The sequence below is a fragment of the Saccopteryx bilineata genome, chromosome 12 (assembly GCF_036850765.1).
Source record: "Saccopteryx bilineata isolate mSacBil1 chromosome 12, mSacBil1_pri_phased_curated, whole genome shotgun sequence".
NCBI lineage: Eukaryota > Metazoa > Chordata > Mammalia > Chiroptera > Emballonuridae > Saccopteryx > Saccopteryx bilineata.
This window is the reverse complement of record NC_089501.1, coordinates 9,038,452-9,061,181: the sequence shown is the minus strand read 5'-3', so window position 1 is coordinate 9,061,181 and position 22,730 is coordinate 9,038,452.

Here is a 22,730-nt window from a genome sequence, read left to right as displayed (position 1 = left end):
TAGCTAACCCGAATTGAATGACTTAGTAAGAATGACTAGTAAAAATTGTCCTTGACTTTCTGAAGTATGAGGAGCATAACTGAATCATTTGTGTAGATCGTAAAATGATAAATTTCTTGCTAGGACAACAGAGAGGTTTCACGAATATCTTTGCTTTCTGTGTTTGTGGGACAGCCAAGCTCAGGAAAAACACTGGACACAGAAGGAGTGGCCGAAACATGAAGCTCTGGAATTAGGTAGGCAAAATATTGTGAATGAACCTGTAGTTAATTGAGAGAGGGTCATTTTCCCCCCACTTCACATCAAACTTGGCTTAATGAAGCAGTTTGTTTAGGCTTTGAATAGAGAAAGTGAATGCTTTCAACATATTATTTCTGTTTTTCCTGCCTTATCTTTCGAGATGATAAAAGCAGGTGTATTCGATGGACCTCAAATTCAAACCTTCATATGTGATGAAGAATTTGCCTGGAAGATGAATAAGGAGGAGAAAGCAGCATGGAAGTCTTTTGTGGCAGTTACAAAGAACTTCCTTGGCTACAAAAAAGCAGAAAACTATGAACTTCTGGTTCAAAGGATGCTGTTGGCTTTCCACGACATTGGATGTAACACGAGCATTAAGATTCACTTCCTGGACAGTCACCTTGATAAGTTTCATGAAAATCTTGGAGCTGTTAGTGATGAGCAGACTACTGCTGGAGCATCAAACAAGATTGTCCTCAACAAGTACACAAACCAAGAGCTACAAATACAAATTTTTGCCTGAATAGAATTTAAATAAGTTTTGCACAAATTTTATGATTAAAATAAGTGTTTTAATATGTTCTATTTTGAAATTGTAGACAAATTCTGATGCAATCATATTTTTCAGTGTATTAGTATATTTACTGCATTATATAAATTATTATATTTTCACAAAGACATTCTACTTCATTATGTTAAACTAAATGTTGATAATTTTACAATAAAATGAAAACCTAAAATCTTGAATTGCAAAAAAAAACCCTGTAGCTTACAGAGAAAAACTAATGTCAGATTTGAGATCAGCACACTCAAATTAGGTAAGAACAAGTGTTTTTGTGGATGCAACAAAAATTTTGTTTCCCAGTGTTAATCAGAGCAGAGATGTTGGCCCAATATCAAATAAAATACCAGTATATATTTAAATACCAACACCAAACTCCTTCTACTGGTTCTTGATAAATCAACTTACCTATCCATAACTTGAAAGCCTTGAACTAGCTGACTACAGGAAAATAAGAGGAAATAGCTAAACTTTGTAAGTACAGCCATCAGTTTTTCCCAGTGAATACTTCAAATTGATATGATTAGCCGTAATGGTGAATGATAAGCCTACTTCACTCATCAGTTACAAGCACATCAATGTGTTGTGTTGGTTTAAGAGAAAAAGCAAAATCTGCTGCCCGTTATCTGTTGTATCTATTACACTCACAGATGTTGACTGGTTGAACACTGGGGCAAGTGTGAAAGGACATTTACACTTTGAGCAGCTAGGAAATGAGAAAGAACTTTCCTTGGGAACACTGTTCCATCCACATCAAAACATTCCAACTTACACCAAGACATTCCAAGCCATAGCCATAGACAGCTCCACTAAAGGCAGCTTCCTGTGCATTCAGACAGGTCAAACTGGAGATCGTCTTAACTAAACATTTATTTTTAAGCTAGGCCATGTCTATACAAGCAAAGGGAGAGAGAATGTTTCACCACTAGCATTTGGTTCATCTCCAAGGAACAAATCAAGATCATTTTCAGACATGTGTAGAGATAGGAAGGACCCTGAGCATTTATATACTTAAATCTTCAAGTTACTGCATATTTATGAATTTGTTAAACCAGGGATTAAAAGGTTTGCCTGCAGGGAGACACTACTCTGAGAAAGCCAGTGCATGGTGGTGTGCAGAATCTGGTCTATAAACACCATTGGGTCAGATGAAGGTGCTTTAGAGTACATGCAAGTCAAACATTACTGCAGGAGTTGTGCTTCATTACTCAGTATAACTTCTCTGTGAGCCAGAGATATTTTCTATCCATGTTTTCTAAAGGCACAATGAAGAGATGTGGTTGTTTGGCCAAATTCTTGATGTCTTGTCCATCCCTGAGACTGCACTGGTCCATGCTGTGTAGGTCCAATATTTGGTGCTTTCCAGATAGGACATCTGGTTTCTTTTTCTTGATATAATTCATTTTGAATTGGTACCAGCTGGAGAATTCTTGCTCACTTCACTTAATTTAGCTGTCAGTCTAGTCTAGATTTTTTTTAAAAAGGAAGGAAGGAAGAAAGGAAGGAAGGAAGGAAGGAAGGAAGGAAGGAAGGAAGGAAGGAAGGAAGGAAGGAAGGAAGGAAAGAAGGAAGGATGGAAGGATAGAAGGAAGGGAGGAAGGGAGGAAGGAAGGAAGGAAGGAAGGAAGGAAGGAAGGAAGGAAGGAAGGAAGGAAGGAAGGAAAGAAGGAAGGAAGGATGGATGGAAGGATAGAAGGAAGGGAGGAAGGGAGGGAGGGAGGGAAGGAGGGAGGGAGGGAGGGAGGGAGGGAGGGAGGGTGAAGGAAGGAAGGAAGGAAGGAAGGAAGGAAGGAAGGAAAGGAAGGAAAGGAAGGAAGGAAGGAAGGAAGGAAGGAAGGAAGGAAGGAAGGAGAAAGAAAGAAAGAAAAAGAAAGAAAGAAAGAAAGAGAAAGAAAGAAAGAAAGAAAGAAAGAAAGAAAGAAAGAAAGAAAGAAAGAAAGAAAGAAAGAGGAAGGAAGGAAAGAAGGAAGGAAGGAAGGAAGGAAGGAAGGAAGGAAGGAAGGAAGGAAGGAAGGAAGGAAGGAAGGGAGGAAGGGAGGAAGAAAGAAAAAAAAAGGAAAGAAAGGGAAAGAGGGAGTCTAAGGTTAATTCAGCCCCATGGCTTTTTGAAGTAGAATCAACATGCCATTTTACAGATAATCAATTTTGTAAGGGAAGGAGCCCCAAAGAAATATTCAAGCTTTACTGTTAAAGAGCCATTATTAAGTATCCCAGTGTGGTTAAATGATGCGTTTCCCTCATTTTTTATATGTATCCTCTTCTGCTTGACAAGTGGTGATCAGTAAATATTTAATGGATGACTGAAAGGATAAATGTCCAAAGGCAGCCTGAGTGTTTATGTGCCTGCCCGCAAAAACTAATGATCCATGACACCTGCTGAAAGGAGACAAAGGCACCAGGAAAAGGCTCAGCCGAGGGCTGGTGCTACAGAGATGAGACATTTTTGGCCAAGGGGATAGTTTGTAGCTATATAACATTTTAAATGTACACTCAAAACAACAGAAGTTGCTATTGCTAGATCTTTCTTAGGACCTAGAATATTGAAAATTTAACTTTCTTTAAATTAGTCCTATTCAATACAAAGAACCAAGCAAGCAATTATCTTATTGGAAGAGTTCTTTTGTTTGTTTGTTTGTTTTTTATGCAGGAAATGGAAGAAAAAAGACAGGCAATAGAGAAAGAAGAGAGACAGATGAATTTCTTCCTTTAGAGCTAACCTGGGAATGCAGAGCCATGAAATAGAGAGCATGTCTCTGACTTGAAAGATGGCATTGGGTTTGAACTAATGCTACACGTGACACATCAATTTCCTGTTGATGCTATGAGAAAAGATAAAGAGCTTCAAGTGGTTTGAGGGCAGCTTAGTGATGACCAGGAGCCTGCAGTCTGTTTGCCAAGTTTATTTCAGAAATGGAAGCAGAATGGAATGAAACAACAAAATTTATGTTCCCCCTTGGTCCACAGCTGAAACATCAAGCTCCAGTGTGAGAGATCAATGCAATATTATTTTCTCAAGTGTTTTATTTTCAAATATGTGCTCGCCTGCTCCAGGGGAACTGATACTTAGGAGAAAATGCAACCATATATAATCCAACTAATGAGCATTGTTCTTGTGTTTGTGTTTAAAAAATATAATAATAATGCAGCGTAAACAGCATGGGTTAATATAAATAAAGCCTTGGGTGTATTTTTCTGTCCTACGTAGAAATTCCCACCCTAGAGATGGTTAGTAAGCTAGTTAGTTGGTAGCCAGTGGGGAGGTCCACATTCCAGAAGCCCGCACAAGTCTTCAGTTTTCTTTTACTCCATTTACACCAGAAGCTTAGGAAATTAGTATAAAGAATATTAGAAATGGGTTCTGTGATTAAATTAGTGACAATCTAGATACATAAAAGAGGTCAAATAAAATAGTTTCAAGGAACTTACAATACAAATAAAAGAAAGAGCCCTGGCCAGATGGCTTGGTTGGTTAGATTCTAACCTTAGGTTAGAGCATCCTCTCAAAGTGTGGATGTTGCCAGTTTGATCCCCGGTCAGGGCACATACAGGCACATACAATGTTCTTGTCTCTCTCTCTTTCTCTCTCTCCCCTTCCTCTGTTCATAAAACCAGTAAATAAAAGTTTAAAAAATAAATAAAAAAATTTTAAGAACTTTCTATTCTAGAAAAAGAATTTAATAGGACCTTTGGCCTGACCCCCTGTCTTGTATGCAGCTGAAAGGTCAGAAGACTTGTATTTGCCTGATGTCAACTCTCAGGGTGACAGAATTCTGCCTCCAGGAAACTGTTGTGCCTGCCTCAACTAAATCTTCCATGTAACATGAAGTTGAATCACCTAAAGACAGAAAGCCAAGACTTCATTAGCCTTTAAACGTAGAGTAAGTTTGCCTGACCAGGCAGTGGTGCAGTGGATAAAGCATCGACCTGGGACTCTGAGGGCCCGGGTTCAAAACCCCGAGGTTGCTGGCTTGATCTCAGGCTCACCAACTGGAGCAAGGGGTTGCTGGCTTGAGCAGTGAGTCATTGGCTCAGCTGGAAACCTCCCACCGCCAGTCAAGGCACGTATGAGAAAGCAATCAAGGAACAACTAAGGTACTGCAACAAAGAATTGATGTTTCTCATCTCTCTCCCTTCCTGTCTGTTTCTTTCTCTCTCTCTCAAAAACACAAACAAAAAGTCCCGGCTGATTATCTCAGTGGTAGAGCAGCATCCATCTGATGTGCCATCTGATGTGTGGATGGCCTGGGTTTGATTCCCAGTCCAGGCTCACAGGAGGAGCACCCATCTGCTTCTCTACTCTTCCCCCTCTCACTTTTCTCTTTCTCTCTCTTTACCCCCACTCCTGCAGCCATCATGGCTCGATTGGAGCAAGTTGGCCCCAGGCACTGAGGGTGGTTCCATGACCTCTGCCTCAGATGGTAAGAAGAGCTTGGTTGCTGAGCAATGGAGCAACAGCCCCAGGTGGCAGAGCATTGTCCCATAGTGGGCTTACCTGGTGGATCCCGGTCTGGGCGCATACAGAAATCTGTCTCTACCTTCCCTCCACTCATTAAATTAATTTTTTAAAAAAAAAAGAGTAAGTTGGTCTGGCCCTTCTGAGTAACAAATGGTGGCAAATGTCTGGATATGACTCAGACTTTTCTTTGAGAATTTTTCTTTATTATCAACTCACATCAGGAAGGTGAGATAGGAGCTAAACTTCACCTATGTCAAATTATTGGACTCTCCTATTAGCTACCAAAAATAAATTCAGGGTTGTGCATTTCCAAAATGGCCTGGGTCAGTTTCCAATAGAAAAATAATTAAGTTTAATAGGAAGAGCTGCCTTTGTTTCTAATTTGCTTTGCAAATGTTGAAAAGTACAGCTCAGCAGAGAGTTTCTTGAGCACCGGGCCTCTCAAACCTGAACATTGGCAATCTGACTGCTGATTACGAGGACTGTCCCTGCTGTGCCCGTGACCTAATCCTCATGATCACTGACACAGGTTGCTTCATGCTACACTCACCAGTTGTTTCCAGCTACGAATGCTGCTTTCAACACTTCAGCATTGGCTTTGATTTCCTATCTTGCAAAGTTTATATGTTCAATATATCTATGTATTAATATGCCTAAGATATTAATGAGGAAGGTTAGTATAATAAGGAAGATTAGTGAACATTTGAGACAGAATGCATTCCACTAAAGTTAGCATTGACTTCCAGGAATGTCAAACATGCAATTAACAATTCAACTCTAAGCCATGTTAAATACAAGATGTTGACGTAGTTTGTGTGCAGCAAATACATTTTCAGCTGAGACCAAATTGTCTCAAATAGACCAAAACTTTGTACTAGAAATAACTTAGACAAAGAATAGTTGACTCAACCAATTGACGGCAAATTGGCTCATCACAACTACCATTTTTAAGTATATTTCTTGAGAGGGTCTCAAAACATTTTTACCAGGAGATTCTATTTCTTAATTTTTAAAGCATTGCTGTGCTCACTTAGCAAATTAGTAAACTAAAGAATAAAAAGTCCTATGTTCAGTCCACCAGTAGCATATGACAGGACAAAGACCAAAAAAAGTAGTGACTCAGCTTTTTTTTTTTTTTTTTTTTTTTTAGTCAGACAGAAAGAAGCATCAGCTGGTAGGTGTGCCACTTTAGTTGTTCATTGCTTCTCATATGTACCTTGACCCAGGAGGCTCCAGCTGAGCCAGTGGCCCCTTGCTCAAGCCAACAACCCTGGGCTCAAACCAGAGACCTTGGGCTTTAAGTCAGAAACCTTTGGGCACAGGGCAGCAACCCCGCACTCAAGCTGGCAACTCTGTGCTCAAGCTGGTGACCTTGGGGTTTCAAACCTGGGTCCTCAGCATCCTAGTTTGATGCTCTATCCACTGTATGACCACCAGTCAGGCTGACACTGAGCTTATTTTGTTTAAAATCCAAATCACACAGGTAGATATTCTTTAAAAATTGATTAGTGCTACAAAGAGTACAATGAAAAATAGCAGTAACCTGCCTCACCCTTGCCCACACCCATTCCTGCTTTTCAATGTCACCTTCTTCTCATTCTTTTAACTATTTCTTCTAATATTTATACACATTTTAAAATAACATATGCATACTGCTATTCTTAGTTTATGCATTTGACACAGAAGTCTGTTGGCTTCTTATTGTGGAAGTTGAAGTATCTACCAGAATCTCGAGCCCATCAACAAGATTAAATTTATACAAAGAAGTCAGAATATAAAGAGCAAAGAAGATTTGAGAATTCTTTGTAGAAATTTACACTGTGACAAGCAGTTCTTTTTCCACCCAAAGGGCAGGGATACAATGTCAGTTTCAACTTCCTTTGCTTCAAGTCCAAAGACAATGGACTTCAAAGTGATCACCGGAGGGATTCATACATGGTCCCTGCAGTAGAACACAGAAAACCTGTCTCTAACTTCTGCCCAGGAAATCCTGAAGGAAAGAGAAGTCAGCAGGCTGTTTTGGTAACAAAATACATAGACAGCTGAGTCCATGTTGGGAAGAGATTGTGTTCCTATCTGACAACGGGTCAAAAGTCTATAAAACTCAGGAATCAGGTATTGAACTTATGGCAGTATGATGGATACACTTAAGGCGACCTCCAATGAGTCACAATCCTGTACAATCCCCTCTCACAGAATGTGGGCAAAACCTGTGACTTGCTTCTAGCTGAGAATATGGTAAACATGATTGGATGTCACCCCCTTGATTATGTTGCATTATGTGGCAAAGGAATGGGATGTCACTACTTTGATTAAGCAAAGATGATGGGATAGTCACCCCTGTCATTATATTACATTATATGACTCCCTCTTTGCAAACTGGAGAGAGTCTCATTCTGCCTTTGAAAGAGTAGCTGCCATGCTGTCCAAGGGCCTATGATAGGGATACATGGCAAAGAATTGCAAGTGGCTTCTTAGAGCTGAGAATACCCCTGGCTCATGCCTAGCAAGAACATAGGAAACTCAATATTACAACCACTCAAAACTGAATTCTGACAGCAATCACATGGGCTTGAAAGAGGACCCCAAACTCCAGAAGGAAACGTAGCCTATCAGACACCTGATTACGACTTTGTAAGACCCTGAGCAATTGACTCTACTCCTGACACAGGGAAAGTGAGATAATAAATGTATGTTGTTTTAAGCCACTAATCTTCTGGAATTATTTTAAATGCATCAATTGAAAATTAATATAATAAGAATGCCGTTTTGAGGTGATGCCAAAAAGGATCCTGTCCAGAGCACAGAGGGACCCTCAGCAATAGGAGAGCTGTGGTGTAATCATCTAAAACCAGAATCTGACTAAAGATTCTGAGTGTCCTGCCACAGAACAACATGCACTGCCCATCACATCAGAGGTACCTGATGATGGGAGTCTCCAGGTCAGGGCAGAATAGGTGAACTGTCTGACAAGTCTGGAGAGCTCAGAGCCACTGGAGGTCATTCCCTAATCCAGTAGTGTGTTAGTATAGGATTTATGTAGCATTTGCCAATTTCTGTCATGTAAATACACCTACCATAATGGATCTCAAGCTACTGACAGTTTAACAACCAGCTGATTATTTTCCTGATACTTAACAAATGGTTCTCGGGAGTCACTGCTCTTGCACACACTGCTGCCTCTACTTTCTCCACCTCCTCCCTTCCACTGTGGAGGGGTCAGCCAGCCTGAGGACAAGGCAGGGCAGAAGATAGAAGAAGACTGACCATCAATAATAGCTCTCCAGTGGGGGAGGAAGGGAGAGAGACTTAATCTTGAATGGAGATCGATGTGTTGATTAATACCTCTGACTAGACTGTTAGAGAGTTGAGATTCCATGTCCGTGACTTAAAAAAGTGTGGAATTGCCACCTGACCTGTGGTGTCACAGTGGACAAGGTGTTGACCTGGAATGCAGAGGTCGCTGGTCAAAACCCCAGGCTTGCCTAATCAAGGCACATGCGAGAAGCAACTACTATGAGTTGATGTTTCCCATTTCCCTCTCCTTCTCTCTCTCTCTCTCTCTCTCTCTCTCTGTCTGTCTACTCTCTCTAAAATCAATAAATAAAATCTTTTTTTAAAAATGTAGAATTGCCTGTTATACCAAGGTGGGTGAAAGGTCATGGGATGTACCCAGATTTTCACACATAGACTCACATGCATGTGCGTGTACACATGCACATACACTCACACTTATAATGTGCTAATAAAACAGATTGCATTTGTAGATTAACTATTCAAGATAAAGATTAAAAAACACAGTGCTAAAACTTTCCTTTTTCTTACTATTACTCAAGTCTCTTCTTTTCCCAAAATGAATGAGGTTCCTTGTAAACTCCAAAGTTCCAAACAGAGAAATGAGTGATTACATGTTGATTTCCTAACCTGTTCCCCTTTCAGAAGTGCTGCTGCTGTATCAGAAAGTTCCTGCCTGACACTGCACCCGGTTAAGACTTCCGTGAAGGCGCATTGCTTCTCAGGAGTCACCGGGGGGAAAAATCACCAGATTTTAAAGGCAGTGCTTTAAAAATTTGAGTGGTTTTGCACACCTAAACAGACCTCAGAGCTAAATGGGAAGAAACATGGGGCTAAATACAAATATTTGCTTCAGGAAATTCACAGGATGCAAAAGAGGAAAGACACTTGAACTTTGGGTGGAGCTGGACCTCTGGACTCAAGATGAATCTGTCTGAATGATTTCCACTGGATTTCCATTCCTAAATTCTCTGGTGAGTTATCTGGGAGCAGTTTATGCACTTGCCATGGGTTACCCTCCTTTTAGAACACTTGCCAAGGGATCAAAGCTCTGAAATTTCCCTCCACGTATGCTGAGTTTGGGGAAAATAGCATTTTAAGTTACACCTCAAACAGCTGGATATGAGTTGAACATGGCAGCTGTTCTTTGTCCACATTATTACAGCACTTCTCAAACTGAACCTTTGCCTCTATTGATTCCATTCAAGTGAAACTCTGGCATATGAACACTGCTTAATAGAAGAAACTCAAAAGTAATGAGTTTCACTGATACATTTATTATATCTTTATAGAATTTTTAGACTATACTTGCTTTTAGCTGCTGACCTTCTCACTTCACTAAGAAAATAGAAGCAATTAGAACATTTGCATAGACTTCTACCAAAATATCTACCCACATTCTCTGTTCTCAGTCCATCCACAAATGAAATTTCCATTCTCCTAGGTATCAGGCCTTCTCTCTGAGTACTAGACCTCATCCCTCCTGCCTAACCAAAGACGTCAGTCCACTAATTCTTTTCTCTATCTCCTCAACCATTAATTTTTCACTGGCTGTTGGATCATTTAAACCAGGACTCAAACATGCTATTACTTCTCCCATCTTAAAAAGAAAAAAAAAATCATTTGTTTTGACCGTGCTTTTCCAACCAACACCCTTTCTTTGCTCTCCTTTGCAGGAAATTTTCTGTCTCTACTTCTTTTCCTCATCGTGTCTTGAATCCACTCAATCAAGCTTTAGCCCTCACCCCTCCACTGAAACTGTTCTTGACAAAGACATCAGTAATTTCAAGTTAATAAATCCAACAGTCAATTCTACTTGTCTGTCAGCTCAGCATGTGACAAGATTGATCGATTGCTCCTTTCACGTGGTTTCCAGGATGACACGCTTCCAGTTGTTCTTCCTCACCGGTCCCTCCTTCCCAGTTTCCCTGATTGATTCTTCTACTTTTCCCTGAAGACTTAAAGTCAGGGGGGTGCGGGGGTCTCAAGCTCAGTCCTCTTTCTTTTCCCTTCTCCATCTACCCTTACTCCCTTTGCGATCACATTAAGCGCCTTCAGGATCTTATTAAGTGCCAGAACATTCTCATCATTTATATATTGCTGACTCCCAAATGTAGACCTCCAATGAAAAGCTCTCTCACAAATTCTAGGCTTATATAGTGAACTGCTGCCTCTCTCTCTTCACTACAAGGTCTAATCTCTGAAATTTAATAGATCCAAATTTGATCTATTTAATAGATCCAAAGGTTCATCCCAACCTTCTCCCAAAATCTGCTCCACCTGCAACCTTCTCCATCTCATTTGGGGATAGAGGCAACTCCATCCTTCTATCTGCTAACGCCAAAAGCATTGAAGGCATCCTTGACTCTTCTCCTTTCCCAACAAGCCCCGTACAACCAGTCAGCAGGTCGTGCTGGCATTATCTTCAGAAATATCAAGACTGAGCACTTCTCATCAACCCTACTGCTCCAGATGGATTCAGTCATTGTCCTGTCTCCCCTGAAGCACTGTAGTAGCCTCCTAAATAGTCTCCTGGAGTCAACTGTTGCCATCTAGTATCTTTTACAGTATGGCAGGCAGAGTAATTTGAAACATAAACTTTGTTATTCCTCTGTGTAAAGCCCTGCAGTTTTCAGCATTCTGGCAGGATAACTGCCTCATGAAGCCATTGCAGCTTCTCCAGGCTAAGACCAGCTTCCTGAATCAGAGAGAAAAAGCTGAGGAAAGTAAGCAGAATTTAGACATTAAAATTCTTTAGCTACATTAGATCCAACTGCACATTCCTATCCCAATTTTCAGGGTCCATTACTTCCCAATCAATGCCATAACTTCAACATAAAAGATCTTGAGAGGTTTTTGAATTCAATTTACTGCTTCTGCTTAGCATATTGACTATGTCACATAGGTTTCAATACACCATAATTTTTTTGTCATTAATTGTTACCTGGTTTGTAATTGGGTTTGTTATCCTTGTTAAACCAAGAGATGTTTGTTAATCCTTATTTAAAAGAGTACTTTTAAATTTTAAAATATATGTGTGTGTGTGTATTACAATTTAGTTATTTTTTATTTTTCAATTACAGTTGACATACAATATTATATTAGTTCCAGGTGCACAACCCAATGGTTAGACCATGTCACTTATTTTTTTATTTTTATTTTTTACAGACACAGAGAGAGTCAGAGAGAGGGATAGACAGACAGGAACGGAAAGATGAGAAGCATCAATCATTAGTTTTTTGTTGCGCGTTTTAACACCTTAGTGGTTCATTGATTGCTTTCTCATATGTGCCTTGACCGCAGGCCTTCAGCAGACCAAGTAACCCCTTGCTGGAGCCAGCGACCTTGGATTCAAGCTGGTGGGCTTTTGCTCAAACCAGATGAGCCCGCGCTCAAGCGGGCGACCTTGCGGTCTCAAACCTGGGTCCTCTGCATCCCAGTCCAACGCTCTATCCATTGCGCCACCGCCTGGTCAGGCCCATGTCACTTATTAAGTGATCATCCTGACAAGTCTTGTGCCCATCTGACACCATACATAGTCATTAGAATATTATTGACTATTTTATTGGCTTTTTTTTTAATTCAGATCTGTTGGATTCTAAAAGCCATGTTCTCTTTTTTTTTTTAATAATTATTAATTTTGGGGGGAGAGAAACATTGCCATGTTATTCCACTTATTTATGCATTCATTAGCCCATACTTGCATGTGTCCTAACTGGGGATCAAACCTGCAACCTTGGCATGTTGGAACAACACTCTAACCAACTGAGCTAACAGGCCAGGGTCATTATCCCCATGACTATTCTATAACAACCAATTTGTACTGGCTCTGGACCTCCTGGGAGGTGCAAGGCCAGCCACTGCCTGTGCCCTGCCTGGGGCCCCCTGGCACGAGCTACAGAGCAATGAGCAGATGGCTGCTACTTGTGCTGGGCTTGGAGGTGCCCAGGAGAGGCCAAGCTGTGAACCAAGGTTGGATGCCACTAGAGCTAGGCCTAGAGCCACTTAGCAAGGGGTACTGGGTATGCAGAGGCCAGAAGCTGCTTGTTTGAGAGATTTATGAAAGTCCAAAACATGAGCCAAGATTTGCCATTTTTATGGAAAAGCCACTGAAAATGGCTTGAGTGGGCCCATAAATTGGGTGGGGTGGGGTCTCAGGGAATCACCTAGGTGGGGCGAACAGTGTGAGACAGGTTGATGGAGACCCAGATATGGCACCTGCCGGCCAGCTCTGTTCTGGCAGGGAGAGCGATGTCAGGGCTGTCAGAAAATGGCCTCTGCCAGCACTTTTGTCTGGCAGGAAGCTGCACCCCAGCTCTTATCCTGATGTCCGACAATCCAGGTCCTCCCCATATGTCCGTCCCTGGTTCCTATCAAGCTGCTGCCCCAGCGCTGGAGCTCAGAGAGAGCGAGTCTGAGTAAGGCCACACAGGAGCCCTTTAAGAAGAGCTGCCTGGGACCCCCTCAGTTTCACTCAGCCAAAATCCCCATTGGTTTTTACAGTTAGAAGTTATGGGGACTTCTCTTCTTGGCACTGGAAACCTGAGCAGAGAGATCTGGGTGGAGCTCGTACCCCTTGCTCCCAAGGAGGAATCTCCGCAGCCCAGATAACCCTCCCAATTTTAAACTGCCACGCATGGGTGTGGCACCAGGCTGTTCCATGTCTCCGCCCCTCCTACCAGTCTCCATGTGACTTCTTTAAATCTCTAATTGTAGGACTTCCACACAGCTAGATTTCAGGTGGTTCTGTAGTTTAGTTGTAATTTTGATGGGGTTGTGGGAGGATTCTAGTACTGCATTTACCTATGCCACCATCTTCTAAGTGTAGTTACTTTTTAAAAAAACTATTCTATTCTTGTTAATGCTTGCTTTTGTTGTACTGTTGTGAGATAATATGTTATCTATGGTTTCTTCTTTCTTGACTGTAATAAGATTTTATTGTAGTCTAATACATGGACAATATTTATAACTGTTTCCTGTGTGTTAGGAAAGCAAATGTATTCTCTACTTTTTGAGCTGATTATTATGTTTATTTGGTTTATCAAATTTCCTCTAGCCTTCCATATGTTGTGTTGCTCTGTCAATTTCTGACAAAGGTATATCAAGGTTTATACTCATAAATCTGTAAAAACAAAACAAAATAAAATACCGTACTTCCCCTTGTATAAGATGCACCCTTTTTCAAAATATTTGGTGTCTAAAAACTAGGTGCATCTTATACAGTGGTTATAGATTTTTTTTACTTGCATTTTCTGCTTTTTCACGCTTGTTTTTGTGCTCATTGTTGAAGACAGTGACAGATGAGGACATTGTCATCAGACACAGATGAGGACAAGCTAATAGATGGGAGTTTTTTGTTTGTCTGTTTTTGTTTTGTTTGTTTGTTTTTTAATTTTATTTATTTATTTTTCACAGAAACAGAGTGAGTCAGAGAGAGGGACAGACAGGGACAGACAGACAGGAACGGAGAGAGATGAGAAGCATCAATCACCAGTCTCTCACTGAGCATTGCAACACCCTAGCTGTTCATTGACTGCTCTCTCATATGTGCCTTGACCGCGGGCCTCCAGCAGACCGAGCAACCCCTTGCTGGAGCCAGTGACATTGGGTTCAAGCTGGTGGGCTCTTGCCCAAACCAGATGAGCCAATGCTCAAGCTGGCGACCTCGGGGTCTAGAACCTGCATCCTCTGCATCCCAGTCCGACGCTCTATCCACTGCGCCACCGCCTGGTCAGGCTAAATGGGAGTTTTGACAGTGATGAGGAGTTGTATGAATTTATGATGAATAAAACTTGAGTCCAATAACTTTATGTACTATATAAAGTTATATAATACATAAATTTTGGGCCCCAAAATTAAGGTGCATTTTATACATGGAAGCATCTTATACATGGGGAAATACAGTACCTGTAGTGGCTCCAATTTCATGCAGAGGGAAAACCCAAGTCCTCACCATGCCTACAAAGCTCCCACTATCTCACCATTTCCTGTCCTTTTTTCTACTCTTTCTTCCTCTCTCACCCATTGCTCAATTCCTTCCAGAAGGCTCCTTGCTGCTCCCCAAACATAACCTTTGCTCTATTTCCTCTGCTTAGAATGCTCTTCCCCAGGAACCACATGGCTAATTCTCTCACCTCCTTCGAATCTCTGATCAAATCTCACCCCTTCACTAAGGATATCCTCTCAACTTATTTAATATACAATAGTTCCCCACCCTATATGGGCAGTTTCAATCCCTGTTTGGGGATGAAAAACATGGTAAGATTCTGTTCTATTTTTCCTTTTTTTATAGTTTATATTTTGGGGGGTTTTGGTTTTTTTGTTTGTTTGTTTGTATTTTTCCAAAGTTAGAAGCGGGGAGGCAATCAGACATACTCTTGCATGCGTGCAACTGGGATCCACCCGGCATGCCCACCAGGGGGCAATGATCTGCCCATCTGGGGCGTTGTTCTGTTGCAACCAGAGCCATTCTAGCGCCTGAGGTGAGGCCATGGAGTTGTCTTCAGCACCCAGGCCAACTTTGCTCCAGTGGAGCCTTGGCTGCAGGAAGGGAAGAGAGAGATAGAGAGAAAGGAAAGGGGGAAGGGTGGAGAAGCAGATGGGCACTTCTCTTGTGTGCTCTGACTGGGAATTGAACCTGGGCCTTCCACACGCCGGGCCGATACTCTACTGCTGAGCCAACCAGCCAGCGCCTTTTTTCATAGTATTTTTATCACCCTTTAACACTCTACTTAATGCTTATTTTGTTTATTCTTTCTTGTCTATATTTTCTACTTAAAAGCAAACTCTGTGAGAGGCAAATGTTTGTCTTTTTTGTCAGTTAATGTATTCCAAAATCCTAGAACTGTGCCTGGCACATAATAAGGGCTTTGTAAACACTAATGAATGAATGGCTGATTACCCTGAAGCTTTGATTTTAGTCATCCTTTCTGGGAATGTTCATAGCATTTGGAGACTTTTCTCAACCCTCTACAGGGAAAAAATCAGCTCTACATTAGTAATAGGTATTGTTATGAGATCACATCACAATGCATCAATTTTTCAGTCCTTTGATTTAAAAGTGTAATGTGGTTAGCACACTCTCCCTCCTGGAGCTCACCCATGCCTTCTCCTTCCCAGTCCTCTCTTCTTCTCCCATAGGTGTGCTTCTCCTTAACTCTAAGAGCCCTCATGAGACTTGCAACCAGGGGAGCAGTAAACAGTGGCTGCTAGTCCCAGGCTAAACCCCTGAACCTTTCTCCAAGGCCTCTTTATTCTGACTTCACAGTGTAAGCTCATTTCTTTCCCACAAGGTTCCTAGACAGCCAAGGCAGCCCCACCTACGCTCTGTCCTGTTGCTTCTTCTATTCTAGGCCCTTCCTTATTTCACTGTCCCAGCTTTAATAAACTTACTCTAACATAGACCTGTGGTGGCGCAGTGGATAAAGCATTGACCTGGAATGCTGAGGTTACTAGTTCAAAACTCTGGGCTTGCCTGGTCAAGACATATACAAGAAGCAACTAACTATAAGTTGATGCTTCCTGCACCTTCCCCCACTACTACCTTCCACCTTTCTCTCTCTTTTCTCTCTAAATTTAATAAATAAAATCTTAAAAATAAATAAATCTAGTTTCAAAATCACAATAAATAAATAAATAATAAAACTATTATGTGATTAATATAAAAGTGTGCTTTGGCTTCTCGAAAGACAACCCATGGTCTCTGTTCCTTAATTCCTTGTGGCTCACTGTCCTCATTGAGAATCCCCAGAAAAATTTATGTGCATATATTTTTCTTCAATTTCAGAGAATCCAGAAACCTCTGACACTTCATGAATCTCTAGATATTCATGGACCTCTGTAAGAAGATTCATGCACACATACCTTCACAGAGGCTTGTACATACACTTAGTATTTCATTTACATGCTCTCTCTGATTTCATCTCTTTTCTTTTCTTTTTTATTTTAAGTGAGAGGAAGATTAGATAGTGAGACAGGCTCCCACAAGTATGCTGACCGGGATCCACTTGCCAATCCCAGTCTAGGCCCGATGTTCAAATCAACCAAGCTATCCTCAGCGCCTGAAGCCAACACTTGGACCAACTGAACTATCCTCAGCACCCAGGACTGACGCTCAAACCAATTCAAACCAATCGAGCCACTGGCTGCGAGAGGGGAAGAGGGAGAGAAGGGGGAGAGAGAGAAGATAAACAGATGGTCATGTCTCCTGTGTGCCCTGACCGGAAATCAAACCTGGGGCAACCATACACTGAGCTGATGCTCTATCCACTGAGCCAGCTGACCAGGGTCTCAATCTATTTTCATTACTTTTTTACCAGTACCTTTCTTTTTATAAAATGTTCTGACACATGTGACCAACTCGGTTTGGGTTTGGGATGTTTTTCTGTTTACTGAAATAACTTTAGAGTATTTCAGTTTCTCAAGAAGCTTGCAAGTACAGGATGACCATATGAAAATCGTGCTGGAAATGTGTAAATTTTCACTTAAAAGCAAATGGAATGTAAAATGAAGATGTGGAAATAATTCTCGTTTATAAGTATTGAATAAGCTCTGGGGCTCATAGTTGTCAGGTGGCAAACTTACAATATATTGTATTTATAAATAAAACACACAGGTTTCATGCAATTTTTCTGTGCAAAGCTACTCAACCTAAAATTATATTACTTATACTCAGAATTATTACTGTCTTATTAATTAGTACATTTTTAATTATAATTGTAAAAGGCATTTCTGGCTATTGTCCTTGAGCAAGTTTTTACTATAAAAAACTTAAAAGTCTATACAAGGGAAATGCCATAGGCAGACTCTACTTGTCCTACAGACTAGTGGTTTTGCAACACTTGGAGGGTATGGGATCTCCTGGGCCACAGTTATGCAGCTTCCCTGCCTCGACAATAGTCTTGTTGAACCAGAATCTCCCAGGTGGGGCCCAGACATGCAAATTGAAAAACTTCCAGATGACTTTTACAAGACAAGTTAATAAACACAGCACAGACAGTGGGAAGCATGCTCTTTTCTTTCTTTTTCTTTTTTAGTTTTTATTTGGGGATAATATTTGATTTATAGAAAAGATGCTAAAACAGCACAGAGTTCCCACATGCCTTGCACCCAGCTTCCCCTAATCTAAACATTTTACATATCCATGGAACACTCACCAAAACTGGAAGCATTGCCATTAATCAAACAACAAACTTTATTCAGATTTCACCAGTTTTTTCCATTAACATCCTTTCTCTGCTCCAGGATCCAATCCTGGGGACCACATTACATTTAGTCATTGTGTTTTCTTAATCACCTCTAATCTGCGAAAGTTTCTTAGTCTTGTTTGTTTATTTTTTTTAATGACCTTAACACTTTTAAAGAGTACTGGTCAGATATGTTGCAGAATGTCCCTCAATTTCAGTTTATCTGATGTTGTCTCACGATTTTGGGAAAGAATACCCCAGAGGTGACATACCCAACTCATTGCATCATATCAGGGACATAATGTCAAAATCACTATCACTGGTGATGTCAACCTTGATCGTGGTTCAAATGCTGTCTGCTAGGTTTCTCCATTCTGCAGGTACAATCTTTCTCAATCGTTAAGTCTAGCCTTCACTGAAGGCAAGGCCAATAAGCAGATTTCCTGGAGAGGAAAACAGTATCTACACTTACTATTGGGAATTCTTGTATAAGAAAGGTTTGCCTCTTTTGTTACTTATTTGTTTGTTTATTCAATGAGTTATTTATATTAGTATACAGCCAAGGATTTTAAATTTGGAATTATGATCTAATTGTATTTTTTTATTGGTTAAATTGTTCTACCTTTGGTCATTTTAAGCTCTTCAGTTAGCTCCTGTGTCCTTTTGACATGCTCTTGTCTTTTTAATTCATTTCTTTTTTTCTGGCACTATAAATGCTTCAGGCTCATCTTGGAGTTTTCCAGACCCAGTACTAAAATCGGACATTTCTCCTTGTGTTGGAAAATGACATCGAGAAAGCAAGGTCTAGGTGATGGATGTGCTTGTTGCTACTGGGGTTTTACAGCTTCTAGACCTTCTCAAAGGATAGAGCTAGAAAATATATACATGTATACTAACACATATATACACACATGTTTACAATTGTTTTTTAATCTATCTAACTGGCCAAATATTAAGCTAAACATTAATTTGTATTGATGTTTTCAATTCTAATCCTGAACCACAGGATTTACAAGTGAACAGGAAGGAATACAATTCATCCCAATACTATGAATCAGCAATAACATCTAACTACTATAGGTTTATAAACAGGGTCATCTCCTGATAAGGTTTGTATTTTAAAAGGCCACTCTAGCGGCATGGAGAGAATACAGTGGTAGCAGAGAGAAGAAGGTACTGAAATCCCAAACACTAGTTAGGCAGATAGAATTATCTTGGCTGAGAGATATGTGGCATTTTGATGAGACAGGATAGAGAGAAGCTAGGAAAATTTCTTGGCAAGTAGAATTGGGAAACTGAGACAAATAGCTGAATGAATTGGCTTAGCAATTTCAGCCAAATACTGAAGGTTACATCCCTAGAGATAACATCCAGACCTCAGTTGTATTTTAGCTCCAGGCCCAGAAAAACAGCAAAACCAGGTAGGTGGGTGACCCTAGGACCAGCCGCAATGACTAATGACCCCTGCCCTGAGTATAACCAATCAATAGAGTCCACAACCCAGAAAGTGCACACCTGGAAATCCCAGTTTTAAATACCCTCAAAGCAAAGGACCCAGCACGTGTTCTCCCTCCTGGGAGTGTGCCTATACCTTTTCCATTCCTCTCTTCTTCCCCCACAGGCATGCATCTCCTAAGTCTAAGGGTCCCCACAAGACTTGCAACCAGGATAACAATGGGCAGCTCATCCCAGGTTCACCCCCTAAACCTGTCTCCAAGGGCCCCTTTTCTCTAACTTCCAAGTGTAGGCTTATTTCTTTCCCATAAGGTTTCTAGAGAGACAAAGCAGCCCTGCCTACTCTCCTCTATTGCTTCTTGTATTCTAAGCCCTTCCTTGTATCACTGTCCCCGTCTTTGACAAATGTACTCTCAAAATTACCTGGACTTGTGCTGTGAAACCTTTCCTGCATGGAGTCAAGAATCCACACATTGCTGGCTGGCCCTAGGCAGACCCAAAGGCCAGGTCCCCTTTCCAGGAACATTGGGAGTAACAGTATATGAGAGTAGATGGATTTGAGAGCCATTTTAGGATAGAATTGCCAGAATTTAGGTGAATGACTGAATATTGAAGTGAGGTAGAGGAAGGCACTGAAGAGCTCTGCCATTTTAAGATAGAATCATCATGGTATTTACCAATTCCATATAGAACACAAAGCAAAAGATAGGTTTTTACAAATAAGGTAAAAGTTTTATTTTTATTTATTTTTATTTTTTATTTTTTGTATTTTTCTGAAGCTGGAAACAGGGAGGCAGTCAGACAGACTCCCGCATGTGCCCGACCGGGATCTACCCGGCACGCCCACCAGGGGGCGATGCTCTGCCCATCGGGGTGTCGCTCTGTTGCAACCAGAGCCACTCTAGTGCCTGAGGCCAAGGCCACGGAGCCATCCTCAGTGCCTGGGCCATCTTTGCTCCAATGGAGCCTTGGCTGCAGGAGGGGAAGAGAGAGACAGAGAGGAAGGAGAGGGAGAGGGGTGGAGAAGCAGATGGGTGCCTCTCCTGTGTGCCCTTGCCGGGAATCGAACCCGGGACTTCCGCACGCCAGGCCAATGCTCTACCACTGAGCCAACCGGCCAGGGCAGAAGTTTTATTTTTAAACAGTTGAGTTTGAGGTGCTTCATGCCTTCCAGCTAGAGTAGTACAAGGATGTGTGTGTCCAGTATTCACATAAGAGGATCAAGCAGGAGGTCAAACTTGTGCTCTCCCAAAAAGGTAGTTTACAACAAGTTGAATGAAATGACTGAGGGTGATTTGTAAAGCTAAAAAAAAGAACAACAAATATAGTTGTAAATTTTGATAATATTTAAGATTTTAGCAAAGAAGACAGACAAGGGGAAAAGTGGTCCAAGAGCTAAGAAGAGAACTAGATGTGAGTAGTGTCTAGAAAGTAAAAAGTATAGAGAGTTGAGAGATGGAGTGGTCAACTGTGTCTGTCAATGCCACAGTCACAAAGAAGGAGGAGGTGTCCAAGGACTGAAAAAGACAAGGATGTTGAAATAACACGTCAGCTCACCTTTCAAGAATGTGGAGGGGAAGGAAAGCAGAAATGTAGTGTGGTGTCTTGAGGAGAAGTTACAGTACATGAGAGGTATTTTATTTCTCTCTTTATTAGGATGGCGAGACTGAAGGATCAAAGGGTTGGAGGTGAGAAGGCTCACAGAAATCTGACTGGGCCACTTGGATCTCTTGCCCTTTAATTACTTTTATATAGCCCAGAGGCCTAGTGAGAAATTATTGCAAAATGTAAAGAAAATGGAAGTTCTTAGTGTGGGTTAGGTGAGGTGAGGGCAGAGCTGACAGAAAATATTGTGAGCCTACTTCAAAATTTACACACATACAATGCAAGAAGAAATCATAAAGAAGGTCATTTCTGTAAAATGGTGTTTGGGGATGCTGTTGTCATCCATAATTAGAGCAGCAGTTAAAAATTCTGGGATTACTTGGAAAAAACCATAATTATACAATTTTGTGCTTTTTACCCATGATATGGTTTTTTAACTCAGTTTATCCATAAAGCTCAGTGGTTCAAGATCAATAATATATACAATGGGCCCTGGCCAGTTGACTCAGTGGTAGAGCATTGGCCGGGCATGTGGAAGTCCTGGTTTCAATTTCAGGCCAGGGAATACAGGAGAAGCACCCATCTGCTTCTCTACCCTTCCCCCTCTCTTTCTTTCTTTCTCTCTCTTCCCCTCCTGCAGCCAAGGCTCCATTAGAGCAAAGTTGGCCCAGGCACTGAGGATGGCTTCATGGCCTCTGCCTCAGGTGCTAGAATGGCTCCAGTTGCAATAGAGGAATGGCCCAGACAGGCAAAGCATCACCTCCTAGCAGGCATGCTGGGTGGATATTGGTCGGGCACATGCAGGAATCTGTCTCTCTGCCTCCCTGCTCCTCACTTCAGAAAAATACAAAAAATAAAATTAAAATTAAAAAATAAGCCTGACCAGGTGGTGGCACAGTGAATAGAGCGTTGGACTGGGATGTGGAAGGACCCAGGTTCAAGACCCCGAGGTCACCAGCTTGAGTGCGGGCTCATCTGGCTTGAGCAAAAGCTCACCAGCCTGAACCCAGGGTCGCTGGCTCCAGCAAGGGGTTACTCAGTCTGCTGAAGGCCCGCGGTCAAGGCACATATGAGAAGGCAATCAATGAAAAACTAAGGAGTCGCAATGCACAACGGAAAACTAATAATTGATGCTTCTCATCTCTCTGTTCCTATCTGTCTGTCCCTGTCTATCCCTCTCTCTGACTCTCTCTCTGTCTCTGTAAAAAAAAAATAATAATAATAATAATAATAATGCAATATTTTTCCCGTAGGTTTCAGGTATATGAGAACCTTGAGTATGCAGAGACCTCCAGTTAACCATGATAATACTATGAGAAATATCTAAACCTCAGAAGAAAAATCTACATTTTATTCTTCATGTGGGAGTAAATGTTTTAGATTCATCTAAACAAACAACTTCAACTTATTTATTTATGCTACATTTTATAAAAGAATGCATTGAAGACATCAATAACACCGAACTGAAATATAGGTGGTTTGTTTATTGAGCGGCTCTTTAAAAAAAAAATAATGTTAGTTACAGAAGTTAACTACTTCCTTTTAGATTACAACTTGGAATTTCTTTTGATGTGAACAAAGATACATTTATTTACAATTAAAATAAAAAGAATTTTTAACATAAAAACACTGATTTAAATCCAACTTTGAATGCATGTAGGAATTCTACTCTATACTCTTATTCTTAGTATACTGTTATGTATACATAATTTGCTCTACTATATACCTATTATAATGTAAGTATATTCTGTAGAAGAGCCTTCATGGTGGGAGTGAGAAATAGAGTCTTGAGTCCCAACTCCTATTCTGTTGCCAAGTGGCAAATCACTTGCCTTCTCTGGATTTCTGTTAGAGCATATTTTGCACATTCTTTGATTCCAGTCTCTTACAATAGACGTGAAAAAATCCATTCTCGTCACTGGAAAGCAGAGAG